Here is a 25,415-nt window from a genome sequence, read left to right as displayed (position 1 = left end):
ATGAAAGTATTTTTATTTCGATAGATTTATATCATGTGGGATTCAAAAATAATTTTTAATATATCCAGTAATTTAAAAGTGCATCATTGGGAGTTCTGTGGTGGTCCACTGGTTAAGACTGCCTTACAATGGAGGGGGTGTTGGTTCGATCCCTGGTCAGTTAGCTAAGATACTACATGCCTTGTGGCCAAAAAACCAAAACATAAAAAACAGAAGCAATATTGTAACAAACTCAATAAAGACTTTAAAAATAGTCCACATGAAAAAATCTTTTAGAAAATAAATAAGAAATAAAAATGCATCTTAAAGGAAAATCAAAATGCCTTCCTAACTCTTGTGCTCTTAGTAATTCAGGGATTGCTTTTGGAACTGCCTGCATTGCCAGGAACTATCATCTGCTATTGGATGACTCAGAGAAGGCAGTGGCACCCCACTCCAGTACTCTTGCTGGCAAATCCCATGGCCGGAGGAGCCTGGTAGGCTGCAGTCCATGGGGTCATGAAGAGTCGGACATGACTGAGCAACTTGACTTTCACTTTTCACTTTCATACATTGGAGAAGGAAATGGCAACCCACTCCAGTGTTCTTGCCTGGAGAATCCCAGGGACGGGGTAGCCTGGTTAGCTGCTGTCTATGGGGTTGCACAGAGTCGGACATGACTGAAGCGACTTAGCAGCAGCAGCAGCAGCATTGGATGCCTGTTGGCTCTTTCATTTGTTCAATTAGCTTTTTTATTTACTTCAGTCATTTATTTTGTTTGTGGTCATTAAAGAGAAGCCCATAAAATCTGGGCTTGGAATATAACACTTCTGTTTGACCTTACTATGATTAAGGCCTTCTGCTCTCTTTTTACATTTGATGGAAAATGGAGAAGGCAATGGCACCCCACTCTAGTACTCTTGCCTGGAAAATCCCATGGATGGAGGAGCCTGGAAGGCTGTAGTCCATGGGGTCACTGAGGGTCAGACACGACTGAGCGACTTCACTTTCACTTTTCACTTTCACGCATTGGAGAAGGAAATGGCAACCCACTGCAGTATTCTTGCCTGAGAATCCCAGGGACGGGGGAGCCTGGTGGGCTGCCGTCTATGGGGTCGCACAGAGTTGGACACGACTGAAGCGACTTAGCAGCAGCAGCAGCAGACAGATTTTCGGGGCTTTCCTGGTGGCTCAGTGGTAAAGAATCCACTTGCCAGTGCAGATGTGTGTTTGATCTCTGGTCTGGGAAGATCCCCTGAAGAAGAAAATGGCAACCCACTCTATATTCTTGCCTGGAGAATCCCATGGACAGAGGAGACTGGCGGGCTACAGTCCATGGGGTTGCGAAGAGCTGGACACGACTTAGGGACTAAACAACAACAACCACCACCTTTATACTTGCTGTCTGTGGTTAAATATGTCCTTGAAAAAGTTGTCAAAGCAAGAACACTGAGCTTGTAGATGAAGTGGTTATATAAGAACTAACACAGTTTGGTTTACTTCCCTGTTATTTGCTTTCTTATTGACTAAGTTTTAAAAGAATTATCATTTTCTGTTCCTGTAAACAGTTAATAGCCTGCCTATTTTTGTCAAATAGAAAAGCAATAGCCATCTCTTTTTTGCCTCTATTTTTAGCTGTTTTGTGCAGTGGAGAGTACTTGAAGGGAGCAAGGATTCCCTGCAGTTCCTGCCTGCAACTGGGCAAACACTTACTCCCCTCTCAGGTAAGTCAACTGCTTTGTTTTGATCCATTCTGAGCAGAAGATATTGATTCTCTCTGAAACCCATGTCAGTATCACCCTAAGACAGAGAGACAGAGGTTTCAGATACTTTGCTATCTGGCAAAAAAAAAAAAAAAAAAAAGAAAGGCATCCCACTATTGAGGTCCTACAGGACCAAAAATATTAATAACAGTAATGATGACTTTCTTTCCCAGGGGTTTCCACGTTGTTGTTGATATGTCTGCTGGCAGTTACAGTCTTTTAAGGGCTATGTCATATCAATAGTTACTAGTAATCTCCCTGATAACTGAAAGTGCATGAATCTGAAGACAAAATGAAATGAATGAACAGTGAGAAGCACTATGTGCTTGGGGAATAAGGTGCTGCTTTCTGGCTAGCCTAATGCTGTGGGGCTAGCAGCAAGCACCCCAGGGTTTGGGACACAGAGATCTCTGTGGGACAGCCTCCCACGGGAGGTCACGTCAAGAGGGCAGAGCCTCGATGCCAGCCAGGGGACAGGCCAAGAGGGTGGGCAGGTATTGGAGGATGGAATGTTTGTGTCCATCCTGGGAAAGACTGAAGGCAAAAGGAGAAGAGGGCAGCAGAGGATGAGATGATTGGATGGTGTCACTGACTCAATGGACATGAGTTTGAGAAAGCTCCAGAAGATGGTGAAGGACAGGGAAGCCTGGCGTGCTGCAGTCCATTGGGTTGCAGAATCAGACATGACTGAGCAACTGAAGAATAACACAACAGCATAAAGGACATTGCTGGGTGTTTTGTCCCACGTCCACACCACTACCAGATCCTTCCTGATGGTGAGCATGGAAGCTTCCTATAACCAGACACATCTTCTCATGACGGAGCTGAGGAAGTGGCTGAGCAGAGATCAGTGTCTAGGGGTTTCCTCCGCTTTGACAGAGGGACTGAGATCCCACTGTCACCAAATGAGGTTGGGAATATTTAGGAAAGAGAGGCAGCTCTCCGGTTAACACAGGTCTGCAGGGACCTGACAAGTGGTGAAAAGCAACCCTTATGAAATCACTAAGTTTGAGCCTTGGTGTCCATGTCCCTGAGTGACCACGTGTTTTGGTTTCATTGCCAGCCTTCCTCCAGCCTCTTTTCCAGCGTTCATATGTAACACACCTTTTTACCTGGACAGCATACCACGCATTTTATAGTTGTTTATTATTGCATCATGCAGAACTTTATTGGGTAGATGGTGTTGGCCTCAAGCATTCTCAGCATCTAACTCAGGCTGACAGATAAGAATCAGCTCCTGCCTATTGGAATTCTACAAATGTGTGGAAAGAGAGATTCAAGAAAAAGCCAACAACACATATCAGTGATCTACCCTGAAATCCATCAATGTTATCACCATGTCACCTTATCCCAGATGTGAGAAGCTCTGGCATGAAAGCCTTGAGCTCCTTTTGGCTAGAGGAAACTTGGCGTCTCCTGTTCCCAGCCCCCAGGTCATAGAAAGGCACCTGCTCACAGGTGGGTTTTATGGAGGTTGTCTCCAATAGAGCCTGTCTTCCCAACTCCACTTGTTCCAGGAACCCACCCCTCTTGAGTTGCCCTCAAGTGCAGAGTTTTCTGGAATATGAGACTTTCAAGTGCTGAAAGCAGGACAAGTCCCCAGCAACAAGGGGCATCTTTATCCCTCTTATGATTCCCTGCACCACCCCCTCCCCTCCACCCAAAGGCTGGCTCCTGACAGTAAGGGAATTGGCTGCCCAGAGACAGAAGAGATGTAGATTTGATCCCTGGGTCGGGAAGATCCCCTGGAGGAGGAAATGGCTGTACCCTCTAGTATTCTTGCCTGGAGAATCCCATGGACAGAGGAGCCTGGAGGGCTGCAGTCCATAGAGTTGCAAAGAGTCAGACACAACTGAACACACATGCACGGTAGCCAGGAAAGTACTGGGCGTGGGAGGTGGAGTAGACACAGGTGTAACCTCAGCGCCTCTGCTTACTGGCCCTGCCAGTGGCTTTCACCTTAAGCCTCAGTTACCCACATCCCAAGTAAGAATACAAACACACCCCTAAGGATTTGGGGGAGGTCACATGGCAACCATGGGAAGTGTCAGGGCAACTTAGGCCTGGAAGAGTAGGGCCACTCTTCCTCCCTCCTGGATAGGCTGCCTGGAGGAGATAGTGAGTTACCTTCACAGCAGCATCGTCTTGAGCTTTGTCAATATTACTGTTTGGCAAGATCTTGCATCAGGGAGATGAGAAAGGAGTCAACCCTGTCAGTCATTAACGCAGTGTCGCCAGGTTGTAAGCTCTAGCTCTGGGTCCCTGTGTCTAATTCTCAAATAATGCTAAGTCACTGTGTGCTGCTGCTGCTGCTGCTAAGTCACTTCAGTCGTGTCCGACTCTGTGCGACCCCATAGACGGCAGCCCATCAGGCTCCCCCATCCCTGGGATTCTGCAGGCAAGAACACTGGAGTGGGTTGCCATTTCCTTCTCCAATGCATGAAAGTGAAAAGTGAAAGTGAAGTTGCTCAGTGGTATCTGACTCTTAGTGACCCCATGGACTGCAGCCTACCAGGCTCCTCCGTCCATGGGATTTTCCAGGCAAGAGTACTGGAGTGGGGTGCCATTGCCTTCTCCCATTGTGTGCTGCTGCTGCTAAGTCACTTCAGTTGCGTCCGACTCTGTGTGACCCCATAGATGGCAGCCCGCTAGTTACTTTAAATTGTTTTTGTATCAGTTTTCTCTTAGGTAAGCTAGAAACAGACAAAAAGTATTCTAGAGATTGCTATGAAAAGCATAGTTTCTGTCTTATTGTCCAAATGTTTTCAGTTGTTTTAGGCTATTTTCGCATGTAAAGTTTGTTAAAACTTTGTTCTTTTCTGAGTTTACAAATGCCAAATAAGTCTCCTTATGAAGAATATGTATTACTATTGTCATTAACATTTCTCACCACTCCTCGATGCATTCATTTAGGATTATTACGTTTTTAAAGTACAAGATGGGTCCTTTATTGTTTTCTTGAAAGTGGTCCCTTCTTTAAGGAAACTAAAAAAGAAAAGGCAGGCGTAAAATGACCTTATCATGTTCTTTGGGTCAAACTGTTGAGTGTTTTCAGCCTAGAAGCTCAGTGCTCCTGTGAAATGTGTATGTGAGTCACCTTTCTCAGGACACACAGCCACCAACCTTTGTGCATTATTCATGTGATTGAACTTCAGGAAGTAGGTTATAATGTTCCCTTTGGTTGTAGTTGCTTGTTATCTTAGTCAAACTTAAGCAATTGATAAAGTCAGTTTTCTCCCAGAAAGTCGCCTTTTTCAAAACCTCTCGGGATGGAGTTTTGTTCCTTTAGAGCATGAGTGCTGGGGACTTGAGATTGCTGGCAGCAGAAACAACCTTGCACGTTTGGTTTGTGTGTTAAATGGCCCTGACCGGGCATACCTGCTAGCTTTCCACATCACTTCTTCTCGATCTCAGTGTCTCACGAAGCTGGTCATCTGCAGAAAGGAATCTAGTTCTTGTCCATGACTCATCTTCCTTTCATGCCAGCATCTCTGACTTCTGCCTTTTCCCACATCAGCTCTCAGCCAGGCCAGTGACTCTGAGCTCAGGTTCCACCAGGCCTGTCAGGTGGCTCCTTGAAACTGGCAAGGCTGACCTTGAGCAGGTCTCCTGGGGCCAGGGAGAGCCAGCCACCAACGAGAACCTGACCCAGCTCGCTGCCTTTTAGAAAAGAAGAGGGAGATGGGGAGAACCTCTGGAAATAGCAGCTGGGATTTCAGTTGTTTTATTTCTCTCATAAAAATTGAAGACTTTTGGAAGAATAGAAATAGGGATATTCCCCTCTCTAAAATAAACCTCCACGACTCAGTGGTTAAGACGTGACCTTCCAATGCAGCGGGTGCAAGTTCCATCCCTGGTCAGGGAGCTAAGATCCCCCATGCCTTGTGGCCAAAAAAAAACACCATAAAACAGGAGCAATATGGTAACAAATTCAATAACGACTTTAAAAATGATCCACATAAAAAAAACTCTTTAAACTTATATAAATAAATAAAGTTCTCCAGTACACAGATTCTATTTGTGAGGATTTAGCACACATTTCGGGGAAGGCAGTGGCATCCCACTCCAGTACTCTTGCCTGGAAAATCTCATGGACGGAGGAGCCTGGTAGGCTGCAGTCCATCGGGTCATGAAGAGTCGGACACGACTGAGCGGCTTCACTTTCACTTTTCCCTTTCACGCATTGGAGAAGGAAATGGCAACCCACTCCAGTGTTCTTGCCTGCGGAATCCCAGGGACGGGGGAGCCTGGTGGGCTGCCGTCTATGGGGTTGCACAGAGTCGGACACGACTGAAGCGACTTAGCAGCAGCAGCACACATTTACTATGAAGTTCAAGAAGCCGCTACTGATTGCAACTTAAATTATTAAATTACCCATTAAGTGGTTTGGCAACTTAAAATGCTCTTTTCTTAAATGAAAGACATCTTCTGTAAGTTGCTGTGTGCACCGTTTGTTGCTCATTATTAATGGCTGTTACACTGTAAGTCAATTCATTGTCAATGTAGTTTCTTTTCTGCAAAGAGCAGCAGAAAAGTTAAGGCTGTTGTCTGTGGAAGGCCTGCTCTGGGGCGGGGGTCACACCTCCCTCTGCAGTCTTCACATGCCCTGTAGATTAGTCTTTGTGGTGTAGACAAGGGCACAAGAATCATACAGAGGGTGACCATGTGACCAGACACACGCTGAGTATAACACCCAGGTCCACCTTGACTCTTCTGTCAGACCCCAGACCTGAATATCATTGCTTAGTGATAGAATCATAAATGGGATGGGAAGATCGGTTGAGGGAAATTGGGCTATGGGGAAAGTTTCCAGAGGACACAGCTGTCTGGTGGAATATTATGAGACCCTAGAAACCAGGGGCTTCCTTGGAGGCTCACTGGTAAAGAATTTGCCTGCAGTACAGAAGAAGCAGGTTCGATCCCTGGCTTGAGAAGATCCCCTGGAGTAGGAAATGGAAACCCACTTTAGTATTCTTGCCTGAAAAATTCCATGGACAAAGGAGCCTGGCATGGGCTGCATTCCGTGGGGTTACAAAAGGGTCGGAGATTACTGAATGACTGAGCATGCATGCTGGAAACCAGGGCAAGTCCTCAATGAATAACAGAAGGGAAGAGGCCAAAAAGTCAAGTGATAAAGAGGCTGTCGGAGCAGGTGTACACCTTCAGGAAAACCAGACCCTCCTGTCTGGTCTGTTCTCCAGCCTGCTGGGTATCTGCTGCCTCACTGTGATTGAGAAAGCATTTGTGTGTTGTGAATACTGACGTTCAAAACCGCATGACACTGCTCAGGACCATGTGATCCTTGAGCACTGGAGTGTCCTCTCCATGCTGGTCTCTCTTCAGTAGCCCAATGCTGTGGTCTCAGTGGGGGTGTGTCCCTCCCCAGATTCCTACGCTGAAGTCTGGGTGGCTCCTGTGATGGTGTTAGGAGCTGGGGCCTCCAGGCAGTGCTGGAGTCCTAAGGGTGGGGCCCTCCTGAATGGGATTAGTGCCCTCTACAGAGAATGCTCCAAGGAGAAGCCCCACCACTTCTGCCATGTGGGGACACAGTGGGGAGCTGCAGCCCAGAAGAGATCCCCACCAGAACACAGCCATGCTGGCCCCATGATCCTGGATGTCCAGCCTCTACAACTATGGGAAATAAACATTTGTTGTTCATAAGCCACACAGTCTATGGCATTTGATATATATATATATATCAAATAATATTATATATATATATATAGCAGCCAAAACATAACTAAGACACTAGGGTAAAGGTAGTTGCTATGTAATACAGGGGGCCCAGCCTGCCACTCTGATGGCCTAGAGGTGTGGGGGAGGGGGAGGGGAGGGAAGCTTAACAGGGAGGAGATATATATGTATAATTATGTCTGAATCTCATTGTTGTACAGCAGAAAACAATGCAACACTGTAAAGTAATTTTCCTCCAGTTAAAAACTAAACTTAAAAGATGTGGTTGATTATTCATTTCTGTTATTTTGTTAGGTACTGTGTTCACAGATATAATAGAAAACCTGAAAATCCTCCTAATCTGAGTTTCTTCTTTGGGGACTTCCTCCTTTTTGGCAGAGGAGGTGAAATTCTTTCTCACACCTGGTCTTTCTGGGGTGTTTGGACAGATTTAACTCTTGTAGGTTCATCCGAGCCCAAGATGTTGATCTCTTGCTTTTACTTGAGTCTCATGGGCCTGATGCTTTGGAAGACAGACTTAGAGCTGGGCTCAGCAACATCCTTGGTCAAAGAGAAGCAGCTTTGACTAGGACAGTCAGTGGAAGGACCCTCCTCTGGACCAACGGAACTCATGGTTCTTTACCCCATGTGCCCACAGAGGCATCAAACCTTGCACACTCTCCCTGTGCCCCGAGCACTGGTATTGTCATCTCTTTGTCACCAAACAGCTCCATTCCTAACTTTGCCATTTGCTTGTCAATTTGCCTTAGTCTTTGCTCTCAGACCAGTCCACTTAGTAAGCAGAAAATTCTGAAGCCCCGTTTTCCTCTTGTTACTTCCTGCTCCAAAAATCCTGTTTCTTTCTGGTTGTTGTTTTTTAGTCGCTAAGTTATATCTGACTCTTTTGCTACCCCATGGACCCTAACCTGCCGGCTCCCCTGTCCATGGGATTTTCCAGGCAATAATACAGGAGTGGGTTGCCATTTCCTCCTCCAGGGGATCTTTCCAACCCAGGGATCAAACCCAAATCTCCTGCATTGGCAAGTGGATTCTTTACCGCTGAGTCACCAGGGAAGCCCTTCTTTCTGGTTACTCTTCTGGTTACCTCTGACATTACCTATAAATGTCAGAGTGAAAGTGAAAATCCCTCAGTTGTGTCCAGTTCTTTGCAACCCGATGGACTATAGCCTGTCAGGCTCCTCTGTCCATGGAATTCTCCAGGCAAGAATACTGGAGTGGGTAGCCTATCCCTTCTCCAGGGGATCTTCCCAACCCAGAAATCGAACTGGGGTCTCCTGCGTTGCAGGCAGATTCTTTACCAGCTAAGCTACCAGGAAGCTTGGTAGTTAAAGCCACTTCTCAACTGGGCTACCCACCTTCATCTAAAGTCAATGTCCATCTCTCTCCTCCTGTTCCCCACACATTTTGCTCATCAGAGTTTGTGAGCTTTCCCTTGCCTGGAATTCCTTATCAATTCCTATCTCCCAGAGTCTGGGAATTCCTTTGAGGCCCATTGTAAAACTTACTTTTTCCATTAAAAAAAAAAAAAAAAGAGGCTTTTGAGCAAAATCCAAGAATTTTTGCCAGTCATTCATTCAAATTTCTTCACAATTAAATATATACCAGGTACATTTATCAGTAGTCTTGAAATTATTTTTTGCTTGAAGTATTTATATGATTCTCAAGTTCCATGGCAAATTGATATAAAATTTGTCCCTTAATGCAAAGACTTCCCAAGCTCTAAGTAAGAAAGTGAAAAACAAGTAAATCAGAAAGAGAAAAACAAATATCATATATTAACGCATATATATGGAATCTATAAAGTTGATGGTGATGGAACAATTTGCAGGGCAGCAATGGAGACACAGACATAGAGAAGAGGCTTGTGGACACAGCGGGCAGGGAAGGAGAGGGCGGAACAAACTGAGAGAGTAGCATGGAAACATAGACATTGCTGCTGCTGCTGCTGCTGCTAAGTCGCTTCAGTTGTGTCCGATTCTGTGCAACCCCATAGACGGCAGCCCACCAGGCTCCCGCATCTCTGGGATTCTCTAGGCAAGAATGCTGGAGTGGGTTGCCATTTCCTTCTCCAATGCATGAAAGTGAAAAGTCAAAGTGAAGCCGCTCAGTCGTGTCCGACTCTTAGCGACCCCATGGACTGCAGCCTACCAGGCTCCTCCGTCCATGGGATTTTCCAGGCAAGAGTACTGGAGTGGGGTGCCACTGCCTTCTCCAACATAGACATTACTGTATGTAAAATAGATAGCCAGTGGGAAGTCTCCCTGTGACTCAGGGAGCGCAAACCAGTGCCTGTGACAACCTGGAGGGGTGAGATGGGTGGGAGGTGGAAGGGAGATTCAAGAGCAAGGGGACATACGTATATCTATGGCTGATTCATGTTGATATATGGCAGAGAACAACACAAAATTGTAAAGCAGTTATCCGTCAATTAAAAATAAATAAATAACACTGCCCAGGCTCTCAGTTGTTTGCTGTTTATTAAGAGCAGTGCTATACAGGCCACCCCTGGTGTCCACATGGCACACCGGGAGGACGTGGGCTGGGGCTGAAATCCGAGAAGAGACTGCAGGTTGTTTTTGCTGCATTCATGCAGTTCTGTGTACTGATGAACTTCCTGGAGAGGGAAGAAGCTATTTATCAACCCAGGAAGCCCTCCACGAAAATAACAATTTTATTCACCAACACAGAATGGAAAGCAATTGTCAGTTCTTAAATGTCCATAATAGACTGACATCTAAATAGACACGTAGAAACACAATCAAGAGGAAGATTACAGCATCTCCTCCGAGAGGTAAAACAGACCCACTGATAGCAAGAAGCTCAAGTAGAAACTGGATCAAGATCCCACTTGAGGGGCCCGGATCAGTGTTCCTCTCCTGTATGGAGGCCCTTCTTATCCCTAAATCTGCATCTATTCATAACTTTTATTCCAAGTACTCATGGTGCCTCAATCTGTGAGTGCTGGCAGGTCCTTTTCTCATTCTTGGAGGACGTGTTGTTATTGTTGCTTTGTTGTTAAGTCTTATCTGACGCTTTGCCACCCCTGTAGGCCACCAGACTCCTGTATCCATGGGATTTCCAAGGTGAGAATACTGGAGTGGGTTGTCATTTCTTCCTCCAGGGATTTTCCCAACCCAGGGATCAAACCCATGTCTCTTGCATTGGCAGGCGGATTCTTGTACCACTGAGCTACCAGGGATGCCCACCTGAGGACATAAGAGCACTTATTGATCGGGTTTGTGTTACAGGAAGTTGCCTCTACCAGTTTCTCATAGATTATAAGAGGTGTGAGGCGGGAATTCTGTGTTAACTCAGTGTGTCTTTAGAACCCAGCACAGCCTCTAACATGATAGAGGCCTGAGAACAGTTTGTGAGGATTAACATAACTGAGGATGTTCTGCACATGTAGAGGGTGGTTATGGGTTTCTCGTCTGCTGCTGTACGAATGTGACGTGTCTGCAGATATAGGCCGTGGCCACGTGGGGGTTAACAGGGCCAGCAGCCCAGGACCCGTGTCTGTCATGTAATGTGCTGCATTCTGCTTTTGTGCAGCTGTTTATTCCTTGCTGCATTCCTTGAGCGCTGCTGGTTTGCACACGTGGTGTTGGTGTCCGTCAGTTGTGTACAGGGCTCACTTCACCATGGGACATGCCGCCCATCTAAGGTGGCCTCCAGGAGTGAGAGTGGAGTCAGGTGCCTCATTCGGGGCCTTGGAGAATAGCTCCTTTAGTCTAAACATCCTTCAGTCACTAAGCATTTGAGTAAGAGATACTCAATATGATTGAGAAAAACTATATAAACCCGTGACCTTAAGTCTCCCATTAAGAAGCAGGAATTGAAGAAGACACTTTATGCCAGATCTGCAGCATTTTAGGGTTTCTCATTGTACTATATTAATGACACTTGACATTATGTGTGTTTGCAGTGTGTCTTATTAATCTTAAGTATGACTGTGTTTCAGAGCACTTTTTGATAATTAGACATTTGCATCCAATCGATCTCTTATTTTTAGTGCTATTGAAACCCACTTTTGAAGTGCTATGTGAAGTGTTCTTAAATTTTAAACTAATAAGTAGTGACTTTGTTGGCACTTAGCCATGTCTGTGAATAGGACGGCCATGTGATTCTGAGGGTATGTCTAGAGAGTGCAATTTCTGTTTTCTCCTTGTGCCTTATTGCCGTGGTATATACAAACGGCCTCCTTCAGATTCCAGTCTCCTCCCAGATCGGTAAGGTGATGACCTTACCGAGGACCAAAGGGAGCGATGTTCTCGAATGCGTTTCGGAGCCGGAGCATTTCGCAGTGAAGACATGGGCGTGCTAGTGGACGGAAAGCTACAGAGCGTAAGGACGTACATGACGTGGCACAAGTAGGAGACTGTGGAGCTGGGGCTGCGCCTGTCGTTTACCCAGCACTTCCCAGGGGCCAGGCGTGGTGCTGAGTCCCTCGTATGCATCACCTCCGGAGGTTCTTACAGAAGGAAGCTGTTGAACAAGCAGGTAGATTCCAACCCTGCTTTGGCTGCAGATCCACCCTTCTCTCTCGGTTGTGCTCAGTCGTGTCCAACTCTTTGTGACCCCAGGGACTGTAGCCCACCAGGCTCCTCTGTCCATGGGATTCTCCAGGCAAGAATACTGGAATGGGTTGCCATTTCCTTCTCCAGGGCATCTTCCCAACCCAGTGATCAAACCCAGGTCTCCTGTATTGGCAGGGGAATTCTTTACCACTGTGCCACCTGAGAAGCCCCATCCTTACCGACTTGCCAAAGTGTGTCGCATGTGATGGTTTTGCTGTGCTCAGTGTTTCTCAGACTTTGGAAGTAAATGTGTTTTTCCTTCTTAGGAACCATATTCTTTCAGCAGATTAGATTGACTGAAGGCTTCTCTGACCACAGGATCCCCTTTAGGCGAGTTTATCAGGGGTGACCCTGAAGAGACAGTGCTGTCCCTCAGCTCTGTCCTCACTGTGGGGCCAGGGACACAGGTCATGGGCGCTGTTCCCAGCCCTCTGACTGCAGGCTCCTGATCAGCAGTAGCCATTTGCTTTCTTCATACAGACTTACGCATTTTACGAAGCACTTTCACTTCATCCGCTTGGCAATGGGGGAACTGTTATCCTAGCACTGCGAACGAGGAGGCAGATGCCTGAGAGACAGTGACACTTGAGAGTAGCCTGTCTCACGCAGAAAGAGCCAGGATACAAGCCCTTCTGTCTCCTGCTCCATTCTGGCTCCAAGACCAGACCTCAGAGCTCTGCTGGGACCAGCACCTCCTGGCCCGTCGTAGAATCAATGACTCACCTTCGTCAGTGGTTTTCGAACTCTTGTTTCTTCAGGTACTGGGGATTTGAGGCTCTGCTCCAGCCCAGACCTGCTGCGTCTGCCTGTTTTACTTATTGATGTCCCAGTGATATCAACTTGAGGAGAGCTGCAGCTGAAAACTGCTTCAAAAGAAAGCTGAGTCCCAAAGTTCTTACTACACCCAAAGCTCTGGTCTCTAGGGGCCAGTGCCAATTTTTTGAAATATCAATGAAATTGATATAAACATGAATACATTTTCAGTAGTAAAATGTTGGGCTTCCCTGGTGGCTCAGACAGTAAAGAATCTGCTGCCGGTGCAGTGGACATGAGAGACGCAGGTTTGATCCCAGGGTCAGGAAGATCCCCTGGAGGAGGATGTGGTAACCCACTCCGGTATTCTTGCTTGGAAAATTCCATGTTTAGAGGAGCCTGGCAGGCTACAGTCCATGGGGTCTCAAAGGGTGGAACATGACTGAGCAATTAACACTTTCACTTTCACTTGCTTTATACCTGGTAGAGTATGCTAGGATTACAAATAATTTCATAATTAATAGTAAGGGATAATCACAACTTTATGTCTTTCCATTAAAACGTTTATTGTACTGCCTGCATATGTATATTCAGAGAGTCTGTATGAAAGCCCAGATTTTCTCACCTCCCCAGAGTCACTCCATGGCTGTCTTCATTATTTTACTGACTTGCTGTATTCCCAGTCCCTTCAGGGCCCAAAGGATGCTTTCAAGTCATATATCTAGTTTAGAACTCCTCTAATAAAATGCCATTTCCAGAGAGAATGTGCCATCCTTCACAGTTCAGTTTTGAATTCGATGAAATGGTCCCCTTTCTCTCCATAATGCATTGTGTCCTCTTTAGTTTTAGAAGAGATTTGAGGAGAGGGACCTGTATATGCTGCTTTTTATAGGGCTGCCCTGGTGGCTCAGACGATAAAGAATCTGCCTGCAATGAGGAGACCTGGATTTGATCCTTGGGTGAGGAAGATCCCCTGGAGAAGGAAATGGCAACCCACTCCAGTATTCTTGCCTGGAGAATTCCTCGGACAGAGGAGCCTGGCAGGCGGGCTGCAGTCTGTGGAGTCGCAAAGAGTCAGACATGACTGAGCCCCTAACATGTTCATTTTCATGAATATGAACACTTAGTTTTAATAAACCAATTTCTATTTCTCCCATTTCTCAGATTTTAGAAAGATTTAAACACTATTCTCTATCGATTGCGTGCCCTGGAATTTGTGTGGAAGTTTCGAGAACGCTGAAGCCAGTTCTGAGTTAGGCCTTTGTCCTTGGCCAGCCCCCTCCTTGGAGTGTGAGGAGGGGCTGCAGGAGAGGAAGTGATATTTTGTCCCCAGAACCATGAAGGACAGATATTTCGGCCTTCACGCTAGGTCTTGGATCAGAGGGCTCCCTAGGTGAAACCCATGCACGTCCACTCACTGCCTTGTAAATTTGATTGCTTGTAAATCTGTGACATTTTCCCTTGTAACAACAGTTTTATCTTCTCATGGACATAAATACTGTCTCTGACAGTGGCGGAGTCTGGTGCCATGAATATTCCTTTAGCGATGGTAAAAACTCTGTAATAAAGCTCTGAGGTTTTAGAATGACAATGAAATGCTCCAACAAAGGGCAAGGACAAGCTGAAGTAAAACCTTCACAGACGAGTGGTTTTATTTCACATCAACTCTCCGGTTCTGATGCTGCCATGAGAGGCTGCCTCCCTGCCTTGTCCCCGTGAAGCTGGAGCCTTCAGCAGGCAAGGATCATGAAGGATTTCATCACTTGAAGGTCATTGGTGGCTAAGCTGTGATTTCTACAGTTCTGAGAACTTAGAGATAACTCAGCCTGGTCCTTTGTGCAGGGCATCTATTTAGTTGTTTAAGGTTTATATTTGACTACTGCCTCCCTCAGCAGTGGTGCTGAAAACATGGTGTCTTTGATTCACAGTCATTTAGTTTTGTGACTTGATTTACTTCGGGGTGTCTTGGTTTTATGGTTTTACCCTTCCTCAAGAAAGACATGGTAGAATCTGAACTCAAAGCCATGATCATCTACTACTCAAGATACATTTCTTTCCCTGGTCATTTTTATTTTTTTTAGCACTCGTGATTACACTTGGCAGTTATTCTATTTGGTGTGATAAATGGATTACAACCAAAATAAGAACCAAAATAATTGTGTTACCTTGAAAAGACACTCACTTGGAGCAACACTGTAAACCTGCTAACATTGTAATGATATGACAGAGCGTTAGAGAAACAGGTGTAATATGGAGACATTGATAATAACTTGTACTTCTGAGTGAAAGTTATTCATTTTAAAAGTCATTATGCCCTTATTTATTTTTAGATCAGATCATCTTTTAGAAAAAAAAGTATTTCATAGAAGTAAAATACTGTTGAAACAATTTTTTTACTTTAGAAACGTAGAGTTTCTAAAATTGATTAATCTGTTAGAAATTTTTGTTATACCTGATGTATGATTCTGTCCTTTTCCCGAAATGTGTCACCAGTTAGCAAGATTCAGCTGCAGTGAACTTGTTTTGCTCAAAAGAAAAGCTGAGGTCTGTGCACACTCTTAGAAAGTCAATGTTTTCCTCTCATCATTTATGTAAGATTGACTTGAGTTTTTCCCCACATGGCCTAGCAGAGGACACAGGCTGATCTGAAAAATATTAACAATACTAACAACATGAACAGTAATAGTTATGAACAACAGCTGACATTTATTGGATGCTTGCTGTGCATTCTGCCTCCTTTTAAAGCTCTACCTGGATTTTCTCACTTGATCCTCACCACGTGGTTCAGATCCCTGTATCAGGAGGAAACCGAAACACAAAGGTCCTGTCCCTGTGGGACTGTTTTCCACTTGGGTCCGTGACTGTAGGTCTGGTTGGACGCTTGTCCCACAAGTAAACACTGCCTTTGGGTGGACCTCTGCAGAGAAAAACAGAGATATTACTTTGCCAACAAAGGTCCATCTAGTCAAGGCTGTGGTTTTTCCAGTGGTCATGTATGGATGTGAGAATTGGCTTGTGAAGAAAGCTGAGCACCAAAGAATTGATGCTTTTGAACTGTGGTGTTGGAGAAGACTCTTGAGAGTCCCTTGGACTGCAAGGAGATCCAACCAGTCCATCCTAAAGGAGATCAGTCCTGGGTGTTCATTGGAAGGACTGATGCTGAAGCTGAAACTCCAGTACTCTGGCCACCTCATGTGAAGAGTTGACTCATTGGAAAAGACCCTGGGAGGGATTGGGGGCAGGAGGAGAAGGGGACGACAGAGCATGAGGTGGCTGGATGGCATCACCGACTGGATGGACATGAGTTTGAGTGAACTCTGGGAGTTGGTGATGGACAGGGAGGCCTGGCGTGCTGTGATTCATGGGGTCGCAAAGAGTCAGACACGACTGAGTGACTGAATTGAACTGAACTGAACTGCAGAGGGTCAGAGTAGTGCCTGTCTAGAAGTGAGCTCCGGAAGAGAAGAGAGAGGGGTATTTTCATACTCACCTCTCCAGCCAGAACTGCCAGTGAAACAAAGCAAGTGGAAACCTTTCTTTCTGCACCATCCCTCATGGAGACGCCCTGGTTCAGGGATTGCTGATGGTCCGCATCAGGTCATGGGCATCCGTACGTCTTTTGGCAGTCGGGGTGTAAGTGTACGCTCACCCGCACTCTCTGCTCCCTCCTTCTCATGACACTCAGCCGTTTGTCATGGCTCAGTTGTCCAGCTGGTGTGCATGGAGCCCCTGCTGGACAGTGGCCACCCATGCACTTGGTCTCCTTGAAGGCTGTTGGGAATGTCCTTCATTTCAGCTCAGCCTGTTCTATCTCTGGGGACTCAGCATCAAGACTGGATAAGCAGGTGCTGTAACTCACAGCAGGAAGCAAAGGGAAATCTGTGGGTGACTTTGTTACCCCCACTGACCCTCAGAGCACCCCTCTCACGTTGTGTTGTCCACACCCTGGAGAAGAGGAGCTGGTGAAGCCTCGGCAGCTTCTAAGTATGAATGCTGTATGCATCCTCATAAAGATAAAAATCCTGCCAAAAGTTACTGTGGATGGTGACCCTGAAAAGCCAAAATGCAGATCTCTGTCTTGCCCTTGTGCTCGCTGGATTTTAGGGATGTGTGATCTCTCCACAGCGAAGCAGTCTGTTACCATGGAAACGCACTTACTAGTCTCTAAGCCCTTCTGGGTAATTCCAGGAACATTAACTCTCTACTAGTATTTTTAAAAATATATCCAAGATTAATATCTGACTTTTGAATAGTTATAATGATTGAAAGTAAAGCATTCCTTTCAAATTACAGACAGACACGTCTCATCTGAGAAGTATTACATTCGATGTGAGTAATAATCATACTTCATTCAGGCAGAGTAACCCCTGCCAGGACACTCACCTTCTCTTTTAAATCTCAACTTCCTAATGGAGGGACTGTCCCTACTCAGACAGGATGACGAATTGTTCAAAATCTTCTGTGTGCAATGTCTGTATTCCTGCAAATTTCTTGGTTTAAACTGGGAATAGCCTCTAAAGGAATGTGCAGAACTATTCAAGGTTATACATTAATAGTAGTGTTAATTGTGATATACCTAAATATTTTAATACAGCTTTTAAAATGAATATTTAATAAGTTTAAAAATTAAACACAAGTAATTTTAAGTATTTAAATGTTTTTCAAACTCTGAGAAAAGTGTGTATTTTTATAACATTTATTAATATGTGATTTTTCTATCATGTAGCGTATGGTATTACATGGAGGAGGGCCTAATGAAGGCTGTGTGTTTTACATGCTTATTTTCATTTTAAAAAATTTTGTTGATTTCCATCCACCCCTTCATACTCTTTCCTGCTTCCTGCTTGCTGAGCGTTAAATGCCGCTCCTTTGTTCAGTGTCCCAGTCATGTTTTGTGAATTTGTGTAGGCTTTCTGCCTCTACAGCATGCTCCCATGATGCTGTCTGGCTAAAGCTTTCCCTGCCCTAACCTTTGTCCCTTTCCCCCTTCTCTTCTCTTGTAACTTAGAGTCTAGGCAAATCTTTTGGAATTCAGGGAAGGTAAACAGCCTCTCTGCTGGTTCTGTGTAGTACTCAATCACATACGCATTCACAGACAGCATATAGCGAAATGACACTTCTTAATCTGGTGTTTCCTTAGTAACTTTGGAAAAAATAGTCATTAGTTCAATTGATGGGGATGGGTTGTAGTTTAGTTCGATAAGACTGTTATTCCCTGTGAAGGTAGGTAGACGCCTTCACAGAGGGCAGCATGCAGGTGTCATATGTTGATTCTGTTCTCTGTTGAGTGTATTTCACATATTGTATTCATTTCCTAGGGCTGCCTTAGGTAGTATGCAAGCGTGCTAAGTCACTTTAGTTGTGTCTGACTCTGTGACCCCATAGCCTGTAGTCTGCCAGGCTCCTGTGTCCATGAGATTTTTCAGGCAAGAATACTGGAGTGAGTTGCCATTTCCTCCTCCAGAGGATCTTCCCAACCTAGAAATTGAACTGTGTCTCTTACATCTCCTGCATTGGCTGGTGGGTTCTTTACCAGTAGCGCCACCTGGGAAGTCCAATCAGTGTGGCTGCATTTAAAGGGGAGTCCTGAGCATCCTGCCCCGGCCAGCTCCACTGAACACTCTGCTTGTTCATGACCTTGAGGGTCTGCTGCTGCTGCTGCTCAGTTGCTTCAGTCGTGTCCGACTCTGTGCGACCCCATAGACAGCAGCCCACCAGGCTCCCCCGTCCCTGGGATTCTCTAGGCAAGAACACTGGAGTGGGTTGCCATTTCCTTCTCCACTTGAGGGTCTACTTATTCCTAATTATACCAGCTTAACCTTGTTTAAAGAATAAATTGTGTCTAAACTTGTGCCAGCAATTGTTACTCCCAAATGGCAATGAAATCACTGTAAACATCTTTCTAACCTTTTCATCAAGTGATAATTTCATTTTAATCCCAAAGTAGCCATGACTGTAATGAGTATTTAGTCAGAATAAACCACAAGGTATTATTAATTAGAGCTATATTGATTTCCAATCTAGGTATACTGACTTCCTCCAAAATCTAATATTTTCCATATTTCAGGAGTTGATTTCTCGATGGTGTGTTGCTGCACTTCAATTTAATCATGGTGGATTTATATTATCAGCAGCAAGATAGCCAGGTTCTAAATGGCATCTGGAGGTTCACCAGTGTTTGTATCTCTTGGTACCCGTTTCCTTGATCCTGAAAGTCTGGGCTCACCGGCCAGGAGGCAAAGTAACTGTCTTAACAGTCCCAGGCCATGTGCTTTATTTCCCTAGGGTAGATGCTATAGCAGAAAGCTGGAGTTTGCTAACTCAAATATATTCCGTTTAAGTGGTGCTGAGGCTCCGTATCTACAACTTGAAAGGAAAGGAAACCTTTTGTATTAACGCTGCGTAGTTATTTTCTAGACCCGCACATCTTACTTTTCCTTTCTCTCAACAATGCTGGCTTCTTCACCAACGCTTTTCAAGAATGTGTTTACACTGAAGCAGAGTGAGGATGTTAACAGGAGCAGATGGCAGATGACTTTGCCACTGCTTCAGTGGAACTCAGAGTGAGTTCCTCTGCCTCTGATCCACAGAACTGGGAAAAGATGACACGGAGCCACAAAGGATATTCCCACAAACCCATTCACTTCTGTTTTAGAGTGAATCTACAGCCTACATGCTGCTAAGTCACTTCAGTCGTGTCCAACCCTATGGACTGTGGCCTGCCAGGCTCCTCTATTCTTGGGATTCTCCATGTAAGAATACTGGAATGGGTTGCTATGCCCTCCTGCAGGGGATCCAACCCAAGGAGCAAACCCACTTCTCTTACACCTCCTGCATTGGCAAGCAGGTTCTCTACCACTAGCACCACCTGGGAAGCCTGTATCTACTGTGTGTGTGTGTGTGTGTGTGTGTGTGTGTGTGTGTGTGTGTGTGTACTTAGTCACTCAGTTGTGTCCAACTCTTTGAGACACTGTGAGCCTGCCAGCCTCCTCTGTTCATGGGGATTCTCCAGGCAAGAAAACTGGAGTGGGTTGCCATGCCCTCCTCCAGGGGATCTTCCAAACCTAGGTCCCCTACATCGCAGGCAGATTCTTTACCATCTGACCAAGCCAGTTTCTTATTGTATAACTTGATTGTAATACTGGAGGCTTACCATTGTTTACATAATTTGATCTTCCATAAAGTTATGTATACTTCATCTCTGACTTTTGCTTCTGATTGTGTCTAAATTAACTAATTAACTATTTTTATTTAAATGTAGCCAACTGCTTTAAACCAGCATACATGGTTTCAGTTATGGAAAGAAATTTGTGCAAAGATGACTGTAAAGCTAGTTATGTTTGTTACATAAGTGAGCTGATTTCCATCAAGGTCATGTCAGTAGAGGTCACTCACAGCCTCTCCTCCTCAGCCTCCACCTTCAGCCTCTGTTCTCCCTTCCTGGTGTTGAGCCTTAGTCAGTACTCGCAGTGCAGTTTCTGCTTTTGCCAATTCTTATGTCCCATGTGTTTTCAGCGGGGGTATCTCAACCTCCTTCCTGGGAGGACTGCCCACCTTACCTCCACAAAGCCCACTGCCTTCCCAGACTCACTGTGCCTCTTACATTGGTCATTCCGTGAACCAAGATGGACTGAGGCTAGAAACCTCAAAACCATTAAAGGGGTACAAGAAGAGAGTGACATGATCAGACTTGTGCTTCAGAAAAGTCTGTCATCCTGGGAGAAAATATTACTGTCATATTATCAGCTGGATTTCTGTACTAGCAATTGTATACAGAAAGAGAAGTCTGCCTTTGCTTTGCCTTTCCTGGGAGATGAGAGCTTCCTCGGATGGGTGCAGCCCAGAGCTATAACCTGCAGAACCAGGTGCCCTGGGATGGGGAGGAGGGGATGTTTTCAAAGACTTTGGCTATTTTCATAAAATTGCTTCGGGCTGCATGTTACCTAAGGTTGGAGAACAAGTTTTGGTGCTGGATACACCTAGGTTTTATCACAGCTCTACTGCCTGATGGGTGGTTACTTTGCAGAATGTTTCATTTTTCCTAGATTCAAATGTCTTTTTCACCTCTGAATGTTCATGCAAACCTTAGGAACTCGAGAACTGCCCCAGCTTAAACAAATAGGAAATAGTCTGTCGTAGCCCATGGAGTTGGAAGAAAACTGATGCATTTGAATTCTACCCCCATGTACATGGTTCCAATCTGCGTGAATTTCCATTACACGTTTTAGCTGAATAAAACCAGTTGCTTAAAGCCACAGCCCACATTTCAGTTACTGCAGTATATTGGCTGTAGTTACGTGAACTATAAACCTCATAGCTAGCTCTTCAGTCTGTAAATCTCTAAGTAAACAGCAGGGGCTCAGCTTGACCTATGACCAGTCACATCGCTTTATTTGGAGTCTGCCATTGATAGGTCACTGCACGGGTACTGGTCAGTTCACCCACAGACAGGAAGCATGGAGCTGTGCTTCCTCCTTGTTTTGAGGTGGTAACTTACGACTTTCTATAAACATGGATACTTCTAAGAGAATTGGTCCAGACAGACGGACATGCAGCAGAGCCGTGAACATGATGCTGCTAAAGTGAGAATCCCATCAGACGTCTGTAGAAGATGCTCTGACTGTGGGGAAGGTAACGCTGCCACCATCCCAGATGCCCCAGAGGTGCAGACAGAAGCCGAGCAAAGAGAGATGAGGAAAGTGACCGTGTCAACAAGAGTGAAGATGTCCCAGAGGAAATGACTTCATCAGAAATGTCCCTCTAAAGGAATTCTCAGAGATATTCTGACTTTGGAAGCCGATCCAAATTCAGAAGAGTGACAGTTCTCCAAGTATGGAAAAGATGCTCACCCCTTTCATAAGCAGTGGGATGAAATGAGGAAGGCAGGCCTGGATTATGCAAACTGCTCTAGATAAACTTATAAAGAAAGAAAAAGTTCTCAATCTGATTATGTTGCCAATTCAAATATGTTAAGTTACAGCATTCATTTCCCTGTACATTTATAACCAACAACAAAAGCTTTAAAGTTTTGGCCAAAAATTGTTAAAAGGGCAGAGAACCATCGTTTTTGCTGTTGATTATTGAGCTCATTTGCCTGGTTTCAGCCTGTTTGGTTCTTTTGACAGTCCTAACCTTGCAAAGCAAGGGACCATCTGTAGTGACAAATAGTCAAACCCACCCTGTTGCCATTTGGATTGCCTGTTACTGAAAATTGGTTCACACATTCATTTTAATATCGTCAGTATTTGCCAGTATTTTCCTAGCCTTTTGAAGGCAGTTCATATCGTCAAAGATACCATAGTGATGCTAGACCTTCTCTGCCTTTCTGTTATTTGTGACTTTTAATTTTCAAAGAGTCCAAAAATTCATATTCAGAGACTTACAGTTTAGTGATAATTTTAGTGAAATATTTATGTACCATAAAAGTTCTTTAGTGAAATATTTAGTAGTTTTAGGAAATATTTTTGTACTAAAAAAATTTGTTTTCATTGTACAGGAGGGCCCCACTGGTATGCCCCATGGGCCAACCGCCAAGTCACTGGATCACACATAGTGCGTTGTTCTGTCAGCTCCAGACTGATCACTAGATTTACGGTTTATATTTGCCATCTCTTGGGGGGTGAGAGAGGCAGTCTTGTTTGCTTATTAAATCAACAAGCAGTGGGGCCTCATTGTGTACTTTGTGGTATGCAGGCAGAATGTTTTGACTTTATAATGTCTCAAATAATTAAAACTGTCTTGCATCATTCAACCTTGTAAAAAATACCTATAATTTAAAGGCTCCAAATTGTTTGCTTTTGAAAGATGTTAGTATCATGAATAATAGCAAGAGCCTCTAGGTGGTTTGGATGCATCAGATCCAGTGCTATGGCCTGTGGAGGAGAAAGGGCCCTTGATTACAGTTTTGGAAAAGGCCCCCTGGGCCACCAGCATGCCTGTGACATGCCGGTCCTCACGGGGCCCCACACTGACAGCCTGCTGGGCCACATTCGGGCACCAAAAGCCTTGGGTGGGGATGGTTTGTGCTTTCAAACATTGGTTTAATAGTGTTTAGGAAATGAAGCTGATTTAAACACAGAGTAAATCTGTGGGTGGAAACAGTGACTTCTTTGTTGTCTTTTGCAACTTATAGCAAAGTGGTCGTACAGCAAGGTGACTCATTGATTTTGTTCCTTTATGGATCTGTCCTTCTTATATACAAGTTTCCCTGGTGGCTCAGATGATAAAGAATCCGCCTACAATGCAGGAGACCTGGGTTTGATCCCTGGGTTGGGAAGATCCCATGGAGTAGGAAGTAGCAATCCACTCTAGTATTATTGCCTGGAAAACAGGGACAGAGGATCCTGGTGGGCTACAGTCCATAGGGGTTGCAAAGAGTTGGACATGACTGAGCAACTAACACTTTCTCCATTTCTTATATACATAGATTTTCATGCAGTTTTTCATGCGATTTATTCCATCATAGTCATCACCTTTATAAAGAAAAAAAATTAAAATTTTTACTCCAAAACACTTTGGTCTGAACCTGAGGTGAAGACTCAAGCAGCAAGGAGCTGCTGTTAAGGGACTTCCCTGGTGGTCCACTGGCTAAGACTCCACAGCCCCAATACAGTGGGCCCAAGTTCATGCGGGAACTAGATCCCACATGCCACAACTAAGCCCGGCACAGCCAAACAAATATTTAATAGTAAGAAAAGTTGCTGGTGACAGTAAAGAATTAGAAGTGGTGATTTTGTATATAAGCAGCTCCTGCAGCTCAATTCCAGAAAAATAAATGACCCAATCAAAAATTTGGCCAAAGAACTAAACAGACATTTCTCCAAAGAAGACATATAGATGGCTAACAAACACATGAAAAGATGCTCAACATCACTCATTAGTAGAGAAATGCAAATCAAAACCACAATGAGGTACCATCTCATGCCAGTCAGAATTGCTGCTATCAAAAGGTCTACAAACAAATGCTGGAGAGGGTGTGGAGAAAAAGGAATGCTCTTACACTGTTGGTGGGAATGCAAACTAGTACAGCCACTATGGAGAACAGTGTGGAGATTCCTTAAAAAGCTGAAAATAGAACTTCCGTATCACCCAGCAATCCCACTGCTGGGCATACACACCGAGGAAACCAGAATTGAAAGAGACACATGTACCCCAATGTTCATTGCAGCACTGTTTACAATAGCCAGGACATGGAAGCCACCTAGATGCCCAACAGCAGATGAATAGATAAGAAAGCTGTGATACATATACACAATGGAATATTACTCAGCCATTAAAAAGAATGCATTTGAATCAGTTCTAATGAGGTGGATGAAACTGGAGCCTATTATACAGAATGAAGTAAGTCAGAAAGAAAAACACCAATACAGTATACTAACACATATATATGGAATTTAGAAAGATGGTAACGATGACCCTGTATGCAAGACAGCAGAGGAGACACAGATGTATAGAACAGTCTTTTGGACTTTGTGGGAGAAGGCGAGGGTGGGATGATTTGAGAGGGTAACATTGAAGCGTGTATATTATATGTGAAGCGGATCGCCGGTCCAGGTTCCATGCATGAGACAGGGTGCTCAGGGCTGGAGCACTGCGTTGACTCCGGGGGATGGGATGGAGAGGGAGGTGGGAGGGGGGTTCTGGATGGGGGATACATGTGTGCCCGTGGCTGATTCATGCCGATGTATGGCAAAAACCACTACAATATTGTAAAGTAATTAGCCTCCAATTAAATGATTTTTTTTTTAAGTGGTGATTTTGAAAACCCTTTCCTACTTCTCAGATTGTGGATGTTTACTTATTTACTAAAATCTGTAAACAAAGGCAGTTTCAGGAATAGGGAAATGTGGGCTATTCGACCCTGAACCAGCCCCGACGAGGGGAAACTTTCAGAGTACGTGCAGGACCCCCAGGCAACCCCAGGGCCCCCTCTAGGCAGGCCCTCACTTCAGGCTTGATGAGAAAAATTCCATGAAGCTTCTGCTCTGCTGGAGTCCTGTGTGAGCTTTCTGGCACTTTCAGGAATTGGCCGCTGGTCCTCTTCAGCCCCCTGGCCTTTAAGTGTCCCCTCCTGGGGACGCCAGCTGCCCCAGGAAGCCGCCAGCTCCCACCAGGCCCTTCCTCACTGCCTACATCAGCAGTGAATCCCACCCTCCTTGGTTTGGCTTTTGATGGATCACGACTTGACTCAGACTCTTCCTTCTGCAGGGGGTGCCTGCCCCTTCTCCTGCTTTGTGGTTCAGTGAACTACAGTGAAAACATAGAGCAATTTTTCCTCACCCTTCCCGGGAACTTCACACCTCCTTCACCTGGGTCCATCCAGAAGTAATTTATTCTCACCCTTTCATTGTTGTTTAGTTGCTAAGTCATGTCTGACTCTTTGCGAGCCCCTTGGAATGTACCCCTCCAAGCTCCTCTGTCTGTGGGTTTTCAGAATACTGGAGTGGAGGCTGCATTTCCTTCTCCACGCATTTCCTTCTTCTGGACCCAGGGATCGAACCTACATCTCCTGCATTGGCAGGCGGATTCCTTACTGCTGAGCCACCGGGGAAGCCCTCTTCCGACCCTGTACCTCCTTTTTATCGGGTGCCTGTTTTGCTCCAAGGCACCTGACATGCAGGATTTCAGTCCCTCAGCGACCCTCTCTAAC

The 25,415-nt window shown here is 45.1% G+C and overlaps 1 protein-coding gene across 2 annotated transcripts in view; it reads left to right on the top strand.

The window, feature by feature from the left end:
- The window catches only part of FAM110B (family with sequence similarity 110 member B), a 144,950-nt gene that overhangs the window by 73,701 nt on the left and 45,834 nt on the right, over nt 1–25,415 (top strand). For both annotated transcript variants that reach the window (XM_018058485.1, XM_013969187.2), the window contains one exon: nt 1,615–1,703. The gene's annotated coding sequence lies outside the window, so the exon portion shown is untranslated. The remainder of the gene's footprint in view (nt 1–1,614; nt 1,704–25,415) is intronic.

The sequence above is a fragment of the Capra hircus genome, chromosome 14 (assembly GCF_001704415.2).
Source record: "Capra hircus breed San Clemente chromosome 14, ASM170441v1, whole genome shotgun sequence".
Lineage (NCBI taxonomy): Eukaryota > Metazoa > Chordata > Mammalia > Artiodactyla > Bovidae > Capra > Capra hircus.
The sequence above is the reverse complement of the archived record's forward strand: the minus strand, read 5'-3'. Positions and strand labels throughout refer to the sequence as shown.